Source organism: Atractosteus spatula, assembly GCF_055471065.1.
Source record: "Atractosteus spatula isolate fAtrSpa1 chromosome 10 unlocalized genomic scaffold, fAtrSpa1.hap1 SUPER_10_unloc_6, whole genome shotgun sequence".
Classification (NCBI taxonomy): Eukaryota; Metazoa; Chordata; class Actinopteri; order Semionotiformes; family Lepisosteidae; genus Atractosteus; species Atractosteus spatula.
In genome coordinates this window covers 61252-78227 of record NW_028296626.1, presented here as the reverse complement: position 1 = coordinate 78227, position 16976 = coordinate 61252, and the positions used below count along the sequence as shown (strand labels likewise).

Here is a 16976-nt window from a genome sequence, read left to right as displayed (position 1 = left end):
TGTGCTAGACTGGCGCGAATAGCGCTTCTATTCATTTTCTCTGCTCAAATACTCTGCTGGGCAAAGCTTAAATTAAAACCTTTTTCTGAAACATTGAGTGTGAGGGGTAACAGGTGGAGTTTAAAGCCAAATAAAGGGCTGTTTTGGATGAAAGCAGTAGATTGGGTCGAGCTCGTTACTGACCTCACTCACGCAAACTCCATACGAGGTGTTCGGGGCTACGATAAAGAGAACAGTACCTCCTTGTGATGTATCAAGAATACACATAATAATGAAGCCCATTTCCGCCAGGGAGTGAGAAAAAACCGCGCTATGGTATCTCATATTTGCGATTTCGAAATTATCCCCATATATTTCTGTCCTTTTGTTATTGTAACGGGTTCTAGGGTTTCTGTCCTTGTCGCTCCCGCCCTAGTTCATGCCTCACTGTATAGGCTCGAACCCAGGTCTTGCCAACTAAGCTAAAGACCTTCAAGTAAAAAAGGAATTGTACCAGAACTCGTTTTGGATAGGTTTGTGAAATTTGAGTTAGATACCTAACTCACCAGAGCTGTTTTTATAACAAAATATGGGAACTGGAAGAAAAGCAATAGGGCACTGATGGAGTTTATAGACTGTGATGCAAATACAGGAATAACTAAGAGAGGAGGGACTAGTTCAGGAGCACAACCAGCTCTCCCCTGCCCAATCTCACAGCAGGGTCTGTTGTACCCCAACATGAAATTCAGAATCTTGGAGCTCAGCTTTTGATCACTCAGCTGAGAGATGAGCCCTGGGCGTATGGGGCAAATACGGGAGACGCGTTACTCGAGGGAGAGTTTTTATCCCTAAGGGATGACTTGTTTTACAACAGCAGACAATATAATGAAACAAAACCTCTGTTCTGCTGCTTCAGGCTGGTTCCACTGGGAACAAGTGGGGCTAGGAGCTCGTGAACAGCAATTGGCCCAGTGGGCAAAAGATGTAGAATATACTTCTATTAAACACATACCTTAGACATATAAATGTGGTCAGCACAAAGCAGACAGAGCAGTCCCTGAATTCAAAGAACAGATTTGTTAAAATCCCTTGTACCACTTTAGATTGATCTCGGTTAGAACAAGACCATCAGACGTGAGGGGAATTCGGAACAGGAGCCTCTGCTTCGTCGTTTATTGAGCTTCTGATCAACGTCTGAGTGAAAATTATTTATTGTCTTTGATTAAAGTACACAAAAGGGACCTTCCTACGAGCCGGAGTCAAACCAGCGACCTAAGGATTCAACGCTGTTTCCACAACAGTCCTCCGCTTTATCAACTGAGCTATCGAAGGGATGACAGGAGTTGTTTCTTTACACATACTGCCCAATGTAGTGTCATGTTCCGGGTGATTTAAATCCCAGTTTAACATCAAGTTTCCAACTCGTTTCCTTAGTCTTGTTTACCTTGAATTTAAGACACGAACCAGGATTCTACTGTATAAACGTCCAGGAATATTACACAATGTTTGATGGGGCATCAATCACTCCAGGCGGAAATTGACTTATTTTTTTTCTAGAGGGATCATATTAAACCTTTCATTTGGATCGAGAAGAGGATCACCATGAGACACAAAACATACCTGTCTTTTTTCTTAAAATCGAAGAATTCTTGAATTTAAGACTACAACGAACTCAGCCTGCAGCTCCTCAATTAACCTGTTCTTAACTTCAAGGAACCCAATCCTGAGCCCTCTAGAGGTTACTGAAATAGAGGACTGATTGAAATGAAGAAATTCAGAAGCAGACTAAGCGGAACACTGGATCACATTAGAATATTACCCTTTATAGTGGGAATAAAACTGTCACGACATAATGAATTTACGCATCAGTTGCTTGGAATATCATTGTAATATTTAATTTGCTTTCCTGTCACACCACTTTTATTAATTATGAAGTTTATCAATACACGTTTATTTAAAACAATGTCATTTATTATTAATACAGTTTCATTCCGTCTTTATTAGAAGCTGTATCACAGATAATGCATATAAAGCCTTCAGTATGCGATTGTGAGTTCAGTTATCCCAGGGAGTGAAGAGAACTGAAATTAAGTAAAATGACATTTAAATAGAGTGTAAGTCTTAAAAGTTACCTCTCACTTCAAAATATTTACAAGACTCTACCAGGAGTGGGGTTTGAACCCACATGGACATTTGTCCATTAAGTCTTAAATCCAACGCCTTAACCACTCGGCCATCCTGGTCAACAGCGACTTTATCTCCGTTGTTTAACATTTCAATATGATTCAACTATTTAAAAAAATAAACCAGGGCCCTGTCACAGAAACGTACCCCGTTCTGCCGCGCAACAAACGGGTACTTAGCACAGTACTAAAGAGGAGCTGTGTTTACTGTCAGCAGACATTTCCTCATTTCGAAAGACGTTTTCGCCTTCTCTCAGCTTTTTAAAGACGGTCATAAACGATCAAGAAGTAATTAATTTCAGTTTGAAGTCTGTTTCTTTTGTCTCCGCTTTTGATGAAGAAAAGCCGTGCGTGGGAGATCCCCTCTCTGAAGAAGTTTGCCGTCACCCTGCAAGAGAGAAGATCCATCATTCACCGAGGCAACCGCTGAGACAATTAACATTAAACACGTGAAATGCGAGATGCTTTCTACTTAGGGATTTTTTCGTTTCTACTTTGTCAGAAGTAGGATTTAAACAAAGGTCTCCAGGAAAAGCTGCAACCTAAACGCAACACCTTAGACCACCAACCATCCAACCTGTGTCTCTTATATGGAATTATATTTTATTTCTTTCTACTTGTTGAAAATAAAAAAGTGAAATCATGTAATGAGGGAAATGTCTTTTTTCATGGGAAAAACTAGTACGAGCAAATGTAAAGTTAGAGCAGCGCTCAATAAAAACGATCAGAAACCGAAAGCGCTTCTTATGCGGATCAGTATATTCCGATGCCGGTGGTTCTGCAGAATAAGAAAAGCCGATCTCAAAGCAGTGGGTTGCCATTACGGCTACTCTGGCTGCAGCTGTTTTAAGATCTACTCAGCGGCACAGAAAGTTGTAGGAGGTCAGACTGGTTTGCGCTGTCTGAAAAACAGTATGCGAATTTAAGCTTATTTAAATAAGATTATTTACAATATAATACATGCTCCAAAAGCGTTAATCCTGCAGTGGCTGCTATTTGAAACGCCTTCATAAATGACGTGTAATAGAGATTTATGCAGCTGGCTTCTATGCTTCACAGTATGTTGCAATCAGGAAAATAAACCTATAAGAAATGTACAATACAAGGTCTGTTCCCAAACGTGAAAGCTGTATTACACTGATGTCGGTCTTTTTGAAATAATCCAGATTGTAAAAACGACTGCGCCCTAGCAGATCAAAATATTACAAGAAGGCTGTAAAGCACACTCTGAATCGATCCGAATATTTAATTTCCCGGTCCGTTTAGGCTACAACAGGCAATTTTACGTTTATCCAGCAAAGCATTTCTCAGTTTAGTGAACTACTGGTGCTTTTAAGAGATCTGAACGTAGTTCGTCAGGATGGCCGAGCGGTCTAAGGCGCCAGACTCAAGGGCTCCTGTCTTTCCATTGCTTGGGTGTTCTAGTCTCTGAATAGAGGCGTGGGTTCAAATCCCACTCCTGACAAATAATACCTTTTCTCTGTCCTGCATTTTCCCTTCTTGTTGCGCTCGCTGACAATGACAGGAAGAGGAAAACGGATAAACCGGTTTGCGGGCACATGATGGGCAGGGAAATGCTTCGTGAACACTTCAATGTGATTAGCAGAAAGTCAAATAGGCTTCGATTCTCCCTTACGTTCGGGCTGCCTGTAATCGAGTAAAGATTTACTGCAAAGTATGTATTCCAATGTGAAAGACCGAAATATAAAGCCAGAAGAAGATTTATTAAAACATATCTGTTTTCCTTGTGGTTTATCCTTTATTTAATTAAATGTGGCATTGTGAAATCAACCTGTAGCCCTACCGAATGTAGTCACTCTCCCAGTGACAGCGGCAGGAGCAGAGAGATTATATCAGAGCTCGAACAGAGAGTTCGGAAATCGAGGGAAATTGATTTACAGAACATTTTATTAAACTTTCCTATCTGCTCGGCCTTACTGAAGTATTTTAGCTTTTTTTTTTGTCTATTTCTATACTTTACAGTTGTAAACTTAAACTTGTCCGTTTAGCCAGAGAAGAGAGATATAAGCGCTATACCCCACGGTAACCTCCGATTCCAATAACCTTGACTAAAGCAGGAAGATCAGTTTCTGCTCGAGACAGCAGTTTTCTGAACTGTAAATCTCCAACAGTAGCTGGAGACGGTGTGTGTCCGGGTTCAGCAGCTATACAATTCACGTGTCCTCCCTCCTTTATTACCTTCATACACTCCTCTTAAACCACAGCAAACTCCCGGAATATTTCGGTGAACAGGTAGTGGGTCTTTCTTTCCGAGATCACAGGCAGAAAAAATAAACACGCTGAAATAAATTTCCTAAAATCCAAAGAAATACAGGTACGATTCTGATGTATCTCAATAGTTTTGGCACGAATTTGCAATGCTAATCTATTGGGCTCTGCACGCGTGGGCTCGAATCCCACTCCCGTCGGTTTGAGCCTTTGTGTTCTGTTTCTAAGTTGGGTTGGCGGTCTTTTGCTACTTTAGGAGAGCAGCAATATTTCTAGCGTTGGCTGAACATGGCTTAGTAGCTGACAGACAATAGTCTCTTAATATTTCGGCTAAATTTATGTTTTGTACTGCTTTCACCTGATATTAATAGTAGTCCTGATAAACGGTTTTGGGACATGGCGCATCTTGAAAAATGTTCTTGTGAATTTCAGTTTGAAAAAAATGCACGCACCAGAAACCGGAACTGGTCGTGTTTACATAATACGCAATGCAATAGCAAAGATTGGATTTGAAAATAAATCTTGCTACGAGTCCTTAGTTGTTACAAGAGGCGTTTTAGCACTTTTAGCTCATAAATCCATCTTCCATTTGTACTCCATCAATATTAGCAATGTTATCTTTACCTAGCACTAAATGTAGCTCTAAATAAATGCAAATTTTAAAATACATTTAAAAATAAATGCTATTCCATATATTGTAACTTTGTGGTATTTAGAATTTTTATCTGAGGATGCAGGGGAAAGTATTATACAACTGTGAAAGAGGCTCGGATTTTAATACAATTTCGATCAAAAGAAAACCAAAATCCGTAAGATTGAATTTGACCTTCAGTTGAAATATTTGAAGAAACTCTCAAAGAAGCAACTGCAGTAGTGGAGAGATTTGATCCGATGTTCCGATGTTTGCAGTTCAATAATCCATTCGTCCTCGAAAGAAGCAAAGGCAAGTATGTTTTGAGTGTCACCATGATCCTCTTCTCAATTCAAAAGAAAGTTTTTATGTGATCCTGTTCCCACTAGAAAAAGAGTCGATTTCTGCCTGCACCGATGTCCCTTCAAATGTTTTATAAGAACTATGGACGTTTATAGAGTAGAAGCCTGGTCCATTTCTTCTACTAAACGAGACTATGGGAGTGAGTATTTTGATATCGAACTGGGATTTAAATAAAGAGGAACACTACACTGCATTGGGCTACGCGTGTGACAAAACATTTACTTTCCGACCTCTCGATAGCTCAGTTGCTAGCTCTTAAGACTGTAGACAACAACAGCAGGCGTTTCTTATGTCCCTGGTTTGAATCCAGTTCAAATGATGGTGTTTTCTTGTTCCTTAATCAAAAAGTGAAAATTTCGAATTTGTCTTTCACTTTGATGTTCACCCGAAACCTCAGTATACAAAGAAGTAGAGGCTCCTGTTCTGATTAATCCTCAAGTCTGATTGTTTTGCTTAGACCTTTAAAATGTACACTGTTGACTGTTTGCGCTTCCTAACACAATTAAAAACCCGCCGACAAGTTACCGATCGGGAGTTTAGTTCAGTGATAGCGCGCACTTAAGACTCTCCGTTTTCTATCGCCGGCATCTTTGTATTCTTTTTAAACGCGATATCTTTTATTCTTCGTGTGTGAATTTCAGGGAGACTCATAAACCCTTTGTCTGTTTTAAAGATACATTATTTTAAACCAGACATAATGAAAGACGGAGTAATTAGACACACGTACAAAACACATGAATCTAATTGAGAAAATGTTGACCGTGGCGATGTACAGTATTACTAGCTGCTCTGAACTCAATGTGGTGCTGTATGGGAATGCGATGCAAACGCCAGTGGCACAATGGATAACGTGTCTGATTACGGATAAGAAGACTTTAGGTTTCTACTCCTTCCCGGTTCGTGAAGAAGCTTTTAAACCACGCTACTCAACACTGACATCGTAGTGTGTGCGGTCCTACACAACCTTACTATCAACTAGATGAGTCTTCTGTTCCATCCCGATTCTTTCCGCACATTCCTGCTATTTCACAACCGTTATTGTAGGACAACAGCCACAGACACGAGAAGATATACTATTCCGAACAAATGTCTTAAATAATCAAGTTGAAAAGGGTGACAATAAGTTTTTGTTTCTTTAACGTAACCTTACTTTTGCCTGTAAAGTTCACATTCTTTTCTGTAGCCGCAAATCCCCAATATTTCTGCTGTCTCCCGAGAAACACAAGCGTGGAGTCAAATCATATTAAATAACACAACACATCTATTAATTTAACACCCAGATGTGACAGAACACATGTAAGACTTACACACAGCCTTTAATGTGCGATAGTGAATTTGCAGGTATCCTGGGGAGGGAAGAGAACTGATATTAAGGAAATACATATTTAAAGGGGATGCAAGTCTTAAATGTGTTTTGTCACATCTGGGTGTTAACTGAACAGTTTTTTTAGCATTATTTATTGTGTTTTGACTCTATACTTGTGTTTCTCAGGAGACAGCAGAAATATTGATGTTTACATTTATATTCACATTCCCGGTGATATTGACTTAGGTACTCAACTATTTACTTGTAGTTTGACTCGTGTCAAAAGTTGAAAATCTCTGCAAACATCAAGATGGCTAAGGACGTGGAAAGAAACTCAATCACATTTAGAGAAGGTAATGTTTAGATCGGATTAATTCGAAGTGTGTCTCTGGGTGCGTTTGATCTACTAACGTTGTGTTTAACTGAAGGACACCCTGACTGAGTGTGCCATAGAAACTGACACACGTCGTATTTTTTCTACATTCACAGATTTTTGGCTAAAGTAAAAAAAAAAAATCGTTGTCATTTTCTTGCCTGCTGGCAGTAATTCTTTTGCACTGATAAGAAAGATGAGCAATTTATCTTTCGCAATGTGTGGATTTCTTGAAAAACAAGTCGTGCCAAAAACGAAATGAACATTTCATTTAAACATAATGCTGAAGAATATTGTCTGTAACAATAAACGGTGCGCGAAGACAGGATGACAGGCACCGCTGGGATTTGAACCCAGGATCTCCTGTTTACTAGACAGGCGCTTTAACCAACTAAGCCACGACGCCGGCAGCATTCGCCTCTTTTACTTCCACTTGGACACACCGCTCTGAGACACCTGCGTTCAGTAAGCGCTGAGTCGGCTGGCTGAGCACGTTGCCTCCTTTACATTCAATAGGTGCCCCGACACTAAGAGAAAGGTACAGAAATGGCTTTTATCGGGCACTTTTCATGTCCAATGCGCTTGACATCTCCCACGGGCGGCAGAGTTCATTTACGACACTTTTCCTTTCTTTATTCTTTCTGTACTCTTTGATGAAAAAAAACGAGCAATCATGTAAGGGACAATGTATTTTTTCATAGAGAAAACGTGCACCAGGAAATGTTGTGTTTAGAAGAAGTGAGTTAACATGAAAAGTGACCTAATTTACCGGAGCAAATGCTCACCTAGCAAGAGCTGCTTTGCTACAAGAGAGAAGTAGAGTAAAGACGTGATCATTTCACACCGTTGTGGAACAAAACGCTTTTTTTGTCAAGACAGAAAACCAGGGTGCTCCAGGTGAGGCTTAAACTTTCAACCTCGGCATAACTCCACTGATTGTCATTTTACTGTACATGGCCTGAACCAGGAAGAAGATTGGAAGTCAAGACGTTATGGTGTTGTTTTAATACTTTCCTGCTCTTTTAATATTCAGGTTTAATCTTTTATTTGGGAGTACTTTCAATTGATATTAATCCTAGTCCCAATGAACGATTCTGGGCCATGGTGCATCTTAAATAATGTTCTTATAGATTTCAGTTCCGAAAACAACTCAGTAGCAGGCTATGCAGAACAAGTGAACACATTTCGAACTGTTGTGAATGCAGTGGAAATAATTTAGTCACTAAATAACAAGCTTATGCACCACTCGCTTGAAAATTGTTATATTTAACAAAAATTGCTTTCCAGACACCACAACTATTCACAATAATTTTATCAATACATGTCTTAATGAAAAGTGTAATTTTTTAATAATTAACTTTAATGTCCATCTTTATTAGTAGATGTATTACATGTACAGCCTTTAATATGTGATAGTGAATTTTCAGGTATCCTGGGGAGGGAAGAAAACTGAAATGAAGGAAATACATATTTAAAGGGGTGTGTTCTGTCATATCTGGGCGTTTGAATAGATTTGTTGTATAAGTTATTGTGATTTCACTCTATAGTTGTGTTTCTCAGGAGAAAGTCGTTACATTGGGGGTTTGAGGGTATAGAAAATATGTTGTGCTGTACAGGTCAATGTAAGGATATGTTGAAAAAAATGTATTGTCACCTTTGTGAACGTCATTATTAGATATCTGTTGATCGTTTAGCGACCTAGGCCTCCCTCTGGACTCTGCACTGAGTTGAAAGCTACAGTAGCTCCTCACTGCTTGTCCTGTATTGTTACCTGTGCTCTCGTCTGCATTATCGATGTGCAGCACAGCACCAAGAACACCATAAACTTTGTGACGGAAAGTGCTTAAGAGCATAAAAAATATTGAACATTTTAAACATTCATAGAACAACTTGAAAACTGAGGGACAAAAGACCATCTATTTTGCAGGTTCACAGTAGTTGCAAGAAAACCAGTCGCCTGACTAGTGACCTAGAGATAAAAAGTTCGATATTCTACTGACTGGGCTATTCCTGTCTACTCAGTTTCTCTCTGAAACAACGTTTTTCAAGAAATTTGCAAAATTTGAAATACAATACTTGCTTAAAAGTGCAGATTATTTTTTACGCAAAACTGCAAATGGAGAAAACAGACTCTTTGGAGTCTCTGTGGTACAATTGCTTAGTGCGGCCAGGTTGGGACTAAAATTATAGTAAGGTGATGGTTCAAGTGCATCCAGGCACACCTTTCTCACTGTTCCAATGTGAACATCTATGGAAAAAATGGCATAAAATATTTAACAGATTATTGACCTAATTGATACCGATGTCTTACCACTTGGCCACCACGCCTGCAGTTCCACTTACTTTCCCATCAAGGCTAGCATGTTTTTTAAAATACAAAAAAGTTCCATCTTTGAGCACAAATTGCCATGGTAGGAGGAATAAAACAAATATGACTGTTCAAATGAATTCTATTGAAACTGATTTAATCGCGCAGAATCTACAACAACAAAACCATGATTCTTAACAAGGAGATACTGGGCAGCAGTGGGATTCCAGCTCACGCCCTCGAAGAGATGGAGCTTTAATCCAGCTCCTTAGAGCGCTCGACCAGGGTTACGCTTGATAGCAGCTTTTCAGCACTTGTAGTCTGACTTTGTGGTGTTATGCTCCATGGAAGAGACTGCACCTCCTTTTTTCGAGATGCTTTCTCTCACTTGGTGAAATATTCACTTCTTTGGCCCTCTGAATATAGTTCTTCTGTTAAGCAAGCTTCAGACTCTGCTTATAGCGCCCGTGTAGAGATTTTATTTTTACAGGAAGACGCATTCCGAAACGTATCTCTGTAGTTTTAGAAAAGCTTTGAACAGCGCACAAACAGTATTCTAATTTCAACACGGCAGATCTGTGCAGCAATCGTACTCGATTTGACTGTGATTCTGAAATACTTCTAGCAAACATATTCAGGTTTCCTTGAACCTTTAATAAAAAAAAAATACTTTGCGATGTTCCGCAGATGTGCAGTGTGCCTTTCCTCTTGTCGTATTCAAGAGTACTCACTGCGGGAGCTCCTCACTGCGTGTCCTTTACTCTACTGTGATTTCTTTTAATTTATCTACGTGGAGTGTGGTGAGAAGATCACCTTGAACATTTTCGGTTTGTGAAAGGAAACACTAAAGAAAATACAAGTGATGAACATTTAAAATAACCACAGTACAGCTAGCAGAGGGAAAGATAAAAGATGATTTAGAATGACATTCACAATAGATTGAAGAAAAGCACAACCGCTCAAACAGGGACTTGAACCCTGGACCCTCAGATTAAAAGTCTGATGCTCTACCAACTGAGCTATCCAGGCCCCACAAGAAAAGCGATACTGTCGGGATTCTTGCAAGTCACGTCTCTTCTTGTTCCGAAGCGCAGTCGTACCTGACCCGTCTGGAATGACCACTGACGGACTTTATCCAGAAGTGACGGCGCCACTCCCAGTAGAATGAGAGAGAAATACAGTACGACACGAGGAGTCAAGGGACTCCCACAATTCATCTTTCCTCACATTACTGATTTTTTCACAAAGAATTTGACCTTTTCACAATCAGATTTTTTCACATTTAATAAGATCCTTTAATCAACAACATTTAAGAAAGAAAACAAATGGAACATTTTTTGGAACAATAATAAAAAAAAAACCTTCAATGTCTTGGTTGTATACGTGTGCACACCCTTTATAAAGGGGGTAGCAACTGTGCTGAAATTTAACCAGTCACATTCCAGATCATGTACAAAGGTTATTTGCCTTTGCCAGACATCAATTGTATTGATTCGTATTAGTCCTATTTAATATCAGCTGATCACATACAGACGCAGCCATTCAAAGTGCGTGTTATAGACACGTACTGCAGGTGGCGTCGCGCATTGTGACGCAAGATGACGCGAGGCACCGCAGTACGTGATTGGTTGACCGACAGGGGCACTCGTGGTCCGTTGGTCTGTCGTAGAAAGACTTACAGTAAACGTCTTTGCTGTGCCCGTTGTAGATATTGAATTTTACCACTGAAAGGAAATCTTAGTAGCTGAGCATAAAAAGAATAGGAGCATACTGTAACGCGTGTGAAGGCCATAAACGATATTAATTTTGGAACATAAACATACAGTATATGGCTGGTCTTGGTACTTTAAAGAAAAAATACACACCAGTATTTAATTTCTCCCTAAACATTTTAAGCATCGAAGTCTTTAACTAAAGAGATACTGGAGTCAACAGGCATACTTTTAGAATTTGATTAAAAGGGAATATAATTTTGAATCGCGTATATATTTTATGAAAGCAAGATTGCTCAGCTGGACAAAAGTACACAACCTACCTTTATCAGAAATATTTATGCATCAAAGCCTTTACTGAAGATATTACTAATAGTATTGATAATGAATGACTTTGGACAAGCTGTATACTCAAAGTATAATTTCTTTAGCACATTTGTACAAGCACTTGAAATCTGTCCAAGCCATATTTTGTCAGGCATTTTGTTTTACTTCAACGGGCATAAAAACTCCCTTGCTTTTAACAGGGCATTTCATAATTTCTAACTACGAAAATGATTTAAAATGTGACACTTATCATTCAACTAGAGCTCAAAATATCACAAGGATCCTCAAGAGCACAGCAAAGACTGTATTAAAAGATACTTGTATGAGATACATGAGAATCCAGGCTTTTTTTTATCAACGCTTTCTTTTCCGTATACCAGATTTTATGGAACCACTTCAGAAGGGTGTCAGCCAGTCAGATTCCAGGAATCGGTACTTTAAAAGAAAAATACACACCGGTATTCCATTTCTCCCTAAACATTTCAAGCATCGAAGTATTTAACTAGCATGTGAAATAGCGTGTGAAAAAGTGGTAGTTTTAAGCTTTTCTGCTAATATAATATGGAATCGCGTATCTAAAGAATTTAATAACGATATGATTATATTCGTGTACTGCGACAGGGCTATGTAGGGCTGTTTCGCCTCCCTATCATGCGAGTTGTGTTGTAGCCTACTGGTCTACGTGCCTGATTAGCAATTTTCAGATTGTGTGTTCAATTCCAGCTGGTGCTGGACTTTTCTTTTAACAAACATTTCTTCGAAAAAATAGAATAGCGATATTATGGACAATCAATTGACTTTTATATTTCAAAATATCGCAACATGATCAATTCTAAGTCATTTTTGATAACAATGAATAGTCACCTTCTTCCCTTCTGCGGGAAACGGTCCCTGCTTCTGCTTCCTGCTTCTATTGTGTGTGTGTGTGTAATAGAGTAAATTTGTATAGAGAAATGGAGGCTGGACAGTATGCGATACAATATAAACATTTATATTGATTTAAATCGTGTTTTGATTTAAATCGCAAACGCGTGTTTAATTATATGTGTTTTTTTAATCATAATCAGGCTAATGCAACATAAATTGATACAGTATCTCTGTCTTATTTTTAGTAAATAAAGTGCATTTTTGCACACTATATGTGCAAACGTTTTATGATATGTCGCTGTTGTGAATGTCTGTGGACATGTGCTGGCTGGACAGGAGGTTCCACTGTACACAGAGATCTTAGAAGACAAAGATCAGACCTGGGCGCCGACAGTCAATCTGGACAAGACCAGTTATGGTTTTCCAGAAAAAAAGCCAGACCCCAGGGAAACAGCTACAAATTCACACTTAACAACACATTAACACCTAACAACGGGAGCAGGGACGAATTAGGCCAGTACCCACTATTGTTAAACATACAGAAAAGGATATTAAAGTATTGAATATTAGTATTGGCTTTAGTATTAGCCATACAGAACATTAAAGTGCCCCTTTTCCATTCAGCGGGTGCCTGAGCCGCTGTGTCCTATCTTCTGACAGTCGCCGTTGTGAACAAACATTTCTTTGGAAAAATGAGACGTTTCCCTTTGTCAGAGATATAAATATATAATATATAAATAAATTAAATTTAACTAACATTTGAAATAGCATGTGAAAAAGTGGTAGTTTAAGCTTTTCTGCTAATATAATATGGAATCGCGTATCTAAAGAATTTAATAACGATATGATTATATTCGTGTACTGCGACAGGGCTGTGTAGGGCTGTTTTGCCTCTCTCTTCATGCGACTGTACCAGGAAGAGGATTTCTTTCTATTCGAAACGTGTATTTTAAAAGTTTAAGAAGTAAAAAACCTGACACAGATTTCTAAACTGATCAGGATCGTTATCTTTGTCTTGCATAATAATGTTCACCGCTCTGTCCAGCAAATTAATAATAAACTTTATTTTATATAGCTTTTTAAACGAATAAGTAGTTAGATTGCTCATAAACCTAATCACTTGCTTTCTCTTTTTATTTAGGCTCAGATTTCAACTATAGATCGTATTATTAATAACCATAATAACAACCAACCAACAAAAACAACCATATAAACATAATACCAACCAAAAACATAGATAACAACCACAATACAAAATCAAATATATCAAACCATTATACTCTCGCAAATTCCTCCAATTATCATAGTCCCGCCCCTTATGCAAAACCAAACCCTCCTCCCATCCCAGTTTCTCCTCTTTATCATAAACAAAATCCACCTCAATTTTCAACATAAAGCATTACTGCTTACTGGGTTTTTGAGTGGGGGGGGGGGAGGTGTCTTTCGCTGGAAATCTCGCCTGCTTCTACTTTACGACTACAACCCCCTCTCTGCAGGAGTGCTGGCTGTGACGAATTAAACCGGTTTCACAGGTATTTTCAAAGTAGGAAGTACAGTGTTAACTGGTAGCTGGGCTCCTCAATGAAATCGCTTTAACATGCTAATGTGTTGGTGTAACAGTCCGGGAGTGGCAAGCTTCTAATGTCAACTCGACTCGATTGGAAGACAATGAACGTATTTTAGCCCTAAATGAATTAATAGCAAACATGGTTTACATAAAATACAGTTTTCCAAGAAAGTTTATAATAATGCGATCTAAAGTTGAAATCTGAGCCTAAATATAAAGGAAAAGCATTTTCAGAGAGCAATCACGCTGTGTTTATGTAGAAAAAGCGATTAGGTTTATGAGCAATCTAATTACCTATTCGCCTAAAACGCTATATAAAATAAAGTTTATTTAGAGATGAATGATCAGTGTCGCAGTTTAAATAATTTTCGTAGGAGGGCTTGGACAGATTCCAAGTGCATTTTTGCAATTTACGTTGTAATACAGTTTAGAATACAGTTAGTCTAAGCTTTATCAGCTTTATTTATGGGTTGCAATTTAGAAAAAGTCAAAAACCGCACTCAAAATGCAATTTAGAGCTTTCTGGCAAGAGGAGACACCCAAATTATAATGTAACATACCACTGTTTGTGCATTAACAAAGTTATACTGCAATTTTCCTTAGATACGCGATTAAAAAAATAAATTTTTTGAATCCCCGGCGGAACACACTCCATAAGAATCAGCGCTTTTATACAGTATATCGCCTTTAAACACATATATTTAAACACGCGTTTACGATTTAAATCAAAACGCGATTCAAATCAATATAAATGTTTATTTTGTAACGCATAGGTGACTAGTCATTGTTATTAAAAAGACTTCAATCCGATCATGTTGTGATATGTAGAAATATAAATTTGTTTGGTGCGAGTGAGGTTTTATTTAATCTCTGACCAAGAGAAACGTTTCATTTTTTCAAAGAAATGTTTGTTAAAAAATAAAGTCATAGTTCCATGGGATTCAATCACAGACCATGTGACATGGGAGTCAAGAAACTAATACACAGCGCCACCAGATTTGATAACGCTATAAAAACGCTATAAAATAATGTGACTAGGCACAGAACAAGTTTACAGCACAGTACAATAATAAATGCTGACCATGACTTTAGAAGCATAAATTACCTTACACTCAATTTAAACACAAGCTGTCTTTAGCCCTCTAAGCTGGTTCATACAGAAACGTAGAGATCCAGGCTCAGAACACACAGCTTCATTAGCGAATACATATGCAGAACTAGAGAAGATGTTTTACAGAGGATGGATTTTTAGAAACATCCCATCAGTGACATCACTGAAGTCAACTCCTAGGTACTGTAACTGTCGTGTGGATAGTTTCACAAGAATCAGACAAAGGTTTAAGCATCGCTTGTTCTAGATAAAACTGCCAAAAAAAAAACAACAACCCATAATGTACTTCTTTGCGGCTCTGTTTGCCCAAATCATATATTCTCATCGTGAAATTTAGAAAATAATATTATGTAACCAAAATCCGCAATATGGAAACAGAACCTGTGTAATTGTTGATAGATGATGTACTCGTAACATTTTTACAAGACGAACTACAACATTTAAAAAATGACTTGTATGTACTTGATATCTCTAATCAATCCACGGCGACATTGTTAAAGCAGAGTCCCAGCACAAAACGAAACTAAAACGCCCTGGGCATATCGTTTCGCGCTTCTTATTAGTTTCTCAAAAGTAATTTGACCGTATGAAATGCATAATATAAACCTAGAAACATATACGTGAGCAGTATTTACGTACTGTAGTATCGGTGTTAAGACATACCTCTCAAATACTGTAAATCAAGTTAAAAATATCTCAAGACCGATTCTGGTCATAATGAAACCATGTTTCGTGTATGTTTTCTTTAAAGTACCGAGACCAGCCATATACTGTATGTTTATGTTCCAAAATTAATATCGTTTATGGCCTTCACACGCGTTGCAGTATGCTCCTATTCTTTTTATGCTCAGCTACTAAGATTTCCCTTCAGTGGTAAAATTAGATATGAATATTCAATACTTAAACGGGCACAGTTAAGACATTAAATATACATATACATACTGTACAGTATACAGTACAGTTTTTATACGGTAATATGTTAATGTTCCTAAATCAATCTCTTTTATGAGCATGTGAAAGGCATGGTGAATCGATTCTCAAAAATTACTGTACTTTGCATGATTGGAAACAAATGCGTGATTGTGAAATGCTGTGGTGTTATTTTTACAAAGACGGTCAATGAAAGAAAGAATGTTGACCAGGGCAATACTTTGAGTTTACACTTACAGCTTGTCCAAGGTCATTCATTATTAATACTATTAGTAATATCTCCGTTAAAGACTTTGATGGCCACAGCTCAAACATGAGAGGTTGAGCTTTATTAGCTCCACCTTGCGGAAATTCCGGATACTATTATTTTGCTTGTCGTATTATAGGAGAATTTACGGTAACTAGTGGTATTTACCGGTAACTCGCGGTATTTACCGGTAACTTGAGGTAGACTGCGTACAGCGTACCGGAAAATAATGCGGTATTGCCCGCGCATTTTGAATGGCTGCATCTGTAGCTTGTTGTTAAGTAATTACCACCCTGAAGATGTTTACGTGCTCCGTCAGTCTCCTCATGTGTGTGTATATTCTGTGTTTGGTTTTGTGTGGTTGATAAAGAATAAAGCTATCGCTTGGTTCATTTATCTCATCTCCATTGGTCCTTTGTCCTGAGAAGAACCTGTAAACGCTACATTGGTGTCAGAAGCGGGCAGGATGAACAAACCGTGGCAGACATTAACCGATTCTGTCAAGCGCTGGCTGACTCTAAAAGAGACAGAACCCACCGGCAGCGCACATATGGAGCCTGAGCAGCTCCTGGGTGCGACAGGTGGCCACAGCCCTTACCAGGGCTACTCAGTAGTGGTTCTGCCGGTAGAATTGGGGCAACTGGCTGCTACTCCTGGCCAGCGGATACCCCAGAGAGAAGATACCCTCCCTGCCGGAGCCGACCAGCGATTCCCACACTCATCAGCGCAGGTGCGACCCGGTCTCTACGACTGGGAAGCACCTTGGGAAACCTAAGGCAGTTCCAGCTCGCGGCCCGAACGAATGGCTGGAACCGGGCAGAGATGGCCAGCCACCTGGCTGTG

At 38.9% G+C, this 16976-nt stretch overlaps 3 non-coding genes across 3 annotated transcripts; 1 reads left to right on the top strand and 2 right to left on the bottom strand.

The window, feature by feature from the left end:
- Nucleotides 1-2139: 2139 nt before the first annotated feature.
- trnal-uaa (transfer RNA leucine (anticodon UAA)) lies at nt 2140-2222 on the bottom strand. The gene has a single exon. It is a non-coding gene; the product is annotated as a tRNA-Leu (tRNA).
- A 1294-nt stretch (nt 2223-3516) lies between these two features.
- trnal-caa (transfer RNA leucine (anticodon CAA)) lies at nt 3517-3627 on the top strand. The gene is made up of 2 exons: nt 3517-3554; nt 3582-3627. It is a non-coding gene; the product is annotated as a tRNA-Leu (tRNA).
- A 3769-nt stretch (nt 3628-7396) lies between these two features.
- Nucleotides 7397-7470, bottom strand: trnat-agu (transfer RNA threonine (anticodon AGU)). Its single transcript has one exon. It is a non-coding gene; the product is annotated as a tRNA-Thr (tRNA).
- Nucleotides 7471-16976: the final 9506 nt, after the last annotated feature.